This window comes from Nannospalax galili, unplaced genomic scaffold (genome assembly GCF_000622305.1).
Source record: "Nannospalax galili isolate Female #2095 unplaced genomic scaffold, S.galili_v1.0 scaffold430, whole genome shotgun sequence".
Classification (NCBI taxonomy): domain Eukaryota; kingdom Metazoa; phylum Chordata; class Mammalia; order Rodentia; family Spalacidae; genus Nannospalax; species Nannospalax galili.
In genome coordinates, this window is record NW_008328607.1 from 1489256 (window position 1) to 1493004 (window position 3749).

Below are 3749 nucleotides of genomic sequence, written 5' to 3' on the forward strand. Positions count from 1 at the left end.
AGAGAGCAACTGGAGATCCTGCAAGGCTTAAGAACTCTCTAAGCCCACCCCCAGTGACGTGCTTCCTCCAGGATAGTCACACCTTCTGAAACCTCCCAAAACAGCGCCATCATCTGGGGACAAAATGTCCAACTACTTGGGGACATTTTCATTCAAACCATCACACCATCATATCTGAGTAAAAGCAAATAGTCTATATTCTAGAACAACTCTGTGTGTGTGTGTGTCTGTCTGTCTGTCTATCTGTCTGTCTGATAATGAGACACATAAGGTGTTTTTCTGATAAGCCCAAAGCCCTAGAGAAAATTTAGTAATGCCCTGCTTTGTATGGCTTATTCCTTATGACTTCCTTCCATGCAGGTCCAACCTTCTAATTCACTTCTGTGAGAAAAATTATATCAGTAGGAAAACAAAGGGGTTCTGCCTCACAGCTTTTCGGAGGTCCAGATGGACGCAAAGCTAAAATTAATAGTCTAGAATGGATAGAATATTCTTTTAGCAACCTGCCACGAATACTGTTTTTTAATAGATGTTTGTTGAGGTCTCTTGTCCCCGTGAAATCTGGAGAAGATTGGCAGCCATCCTCAGGGGAAATTCAAAGTCTTCCTTCAGAATTCCTCTGGTTATGTTCCCTCATTGGCTATTGGTGGGAAGGAGGAGTATGTGACATCATATTAATGTGACTTCAGACTGAACTCTGGGCGTCTCTGTTTGAAAATGTCACACACCACAGATTCTGAGTCACCAACCCAACCAGCTCACTGGCTGATCTTCCTTCTCAGCTCAACTCCCTAATCTTCCCTCATCATAGAAAACAAAACAAAACTCCCTGTAAATCCCACTTCATCTCACACACAGGCAGCTTAATCATCCTTTTCCTGCCTTCAAGGCCTCTCACTTCTACTTAAAGGTAACTTATTAAAATATTTTTCCAATGCCAGATGTAGTGGTATCTGCCTGCAATCCCAGCACTTGGGAGGCAAAGGCAGGCAGATCTCTGTAAATTTAAGACCAGCATGGTCTACATAGTGAGTTGTAGGCCAGTCAGGGCTAAATAGTGAGACCACAACTCCCCCCCCACACACACACAATTTTTCTCCAAAATAATTCTTTCTGCAAAGGAAATATTTGTATTAGTACCAGAGCTTCTGGTAAGAATTGAGTAAAATTGGTGCTTAGAGTTTAGTTTGGTGGAATTGTTCACTAGGTCCTGAGTTCAACCCCAGCAACACAAAAATAAGATGCGCATATATATTCCAAGTAGAGTTAACTTTTTATTAAATCATCTAGCAGATATATAGGCAGCAGTTACAGTGTGCCAGGCTTCTGCTACTTGCTAAATGCACAACATGAACATGACAGAGTCCTTGCCAGATGGAGATGTGGAACATGAGGTGGACAGGTACATGATGCCCCGCATGATAACCTTCATGAGAAGAAGATGAGCATGTTGCCAACAGACCCAGACAAGACCAGAGTATCAATGTAGTCCTTGAAAGAACATTGAAAAGTGAAAACAATGTAGTCTGCATTATATTGGTATGTCATGTGCTGTTTGAGCTCACTTAAGAAGCTGTTTGTGGAAGCAGGTTGCCTGCTCTCCCCCCTCTTGAGACCCAAGCATGTTTGTCTAAGGCTCCTGTGACAGAGTGGGAAGAGAACAGCAAAACAGCCCAAGAGTAAAAACATCCTGTCCTTGACAGCTAGAAGCTGTCTATTTCCTACCGACGTTGCTATAATCTTTATCCTATGATATAAAAGTGCCTGCAGTGGGAAAAAGAAGCCAGAAGTCCAACCATGGAGAATTCAACCATGGAGAAAAAGCTCAATCAGGAACTCTAGCTGGCCACCTCAACATCCCCAGTTCTTTTCTCCTGGATAGTATGAGCAACTGATTTAATGATGTTACTCTCTCTCTTGCTATTTGTTCCAAGTAAATGGAAGCCTCATGTCGGGACAGACACATTGCTCTTTGGCAGACTCTGTTGGGAACTCCAGCTGACTACCTCAACAGTGCTTCCTCAGCCAATTCTGCTGGATATTTTCTAACCTATTATCTATGTATCTATCTATCTCTATCTCTTGCTAGTTTTCTTTTACTTTGGTTTTCTAGATACTGTTTTATTTATGAGGGGTATTTATTTTTATTTTAGGCGAATGAGTGTTTACCCTGCATGTATATAAGTGCACCCATCCATGCAGTGCAGAAGGTCAGAAGAAGGTGTTGGGTCCCTGGAACTGGAGTTAGGGATGGTTGTTAGCCACCATGTGGGTGCTGGAAACTGAACCTGGGTCCTTTGCAAGAACAACCAGTACTCTTAACCACTGAATCATCTCTCCAGCACCAGTATATACTGTTTTAAAAAGATTTATTTTTATTTTATGTACATGTGTTTTGCCTACATGTATGTATGTGCCCCACATGTGTGCAGTGCCCACAGAGGCCAGAATAGGGTATTGGATCCCCTGAATCTGGAGTTACAGACAATTGTGAACTGCCATGTGGGTGTTGAGAACTGAACTGGCGTCCTCTGCAACAGCAACCAGTGCTCTTCATCACTGAGCTATCTCTCCGGCCCCTGGCTTGATATGTACTTAATAAGCTACTTTATTCCAAACTGAAAGTATGGTTATGGTAGGTCATTCTCCAGACTGTACAGAACAGATAGTGTCTCTCTATGAAGCCTGGACTAGCCTTGAATTGGCAGCCATCCTCCTGTCTCTACCTCCTGGGTTCTGGGATTACAATTGTCACCATGCCAGGCTTACTGGTTGTTTTCTTAGCAGTGATCACAAACTGCTAACACTTAACCACACATCATGTTGGGACCTTTGAGGAGCACAGTATCACTACCCCCTCTTTGTTGCCTAGGTTCTAAAGCAGTTAAAATAGGGCAAGCTAGAAGGGCTTGGCGGTGGATGCCTTTAGTCCCAGCACTCAGGAGGCAGAGGCAGGCAGATCTCTGTGAGTTCAAGACCAGCCAGGTACACTTAGTGAGTTCCAGGCCAGTTGGGGCTACAGGAGACCCTGTCTCAAAAAGACCCCTCCCCCACAAAAAAGATAGCAGGGCAGGAAGGAATCAGATAGGGGACTGAAAATCGTTTGTATTGATGACAAGATCCAGGCTGCATGAGAGTTTCTTTTACCTGTGGGCAAGTGGCTTCCTAATACTTTACAAGACTTAACCCCAAATGAAGTAAATATGCCTACAAACCTTCCCATGCAGGAAAAAAGAGAGTGCTGGGCCACTCCAAGAGGGAGAGGGAGAGGAGAAGCTGCAGATTTCCACTTTGTTCTTTCAGATTTTCCAAATGAGTGAGACAGAAAGAGCTGTGTGAAATAGTCCCACAATAGACTAGTTTTTGATCCCTGACAGGACCTAGTACTTGGCGTTCAATCTCTAGTACTGGGAAAAAAGAAAGAAATTTGATCTGCCAATTTAATTTAGGTTTGAAAAAGAATGCTGGGGGGTGGGGTTGTGGAGAGATGGCTCAGGGTTAAGAGCATATTTTGCTCTTGCAGAGGACCTGGTTTTGTTCCCAGCATTCACATCAGGCAGCTCACAACTACCTGTAACTCCAGTTCCAGGAGATCTGACACCGTATTTTGGCCCTCTTGGGCACCTGCACCCTCATGGTGCATACAAACTCCCAAAGGCACATACACATAAATAAAAAAAAAATCTTTAAAAAAAATTTATCTTTTGATCGATTTATTTTTATTTTATGTGTATGAGCATTTTGCCTGC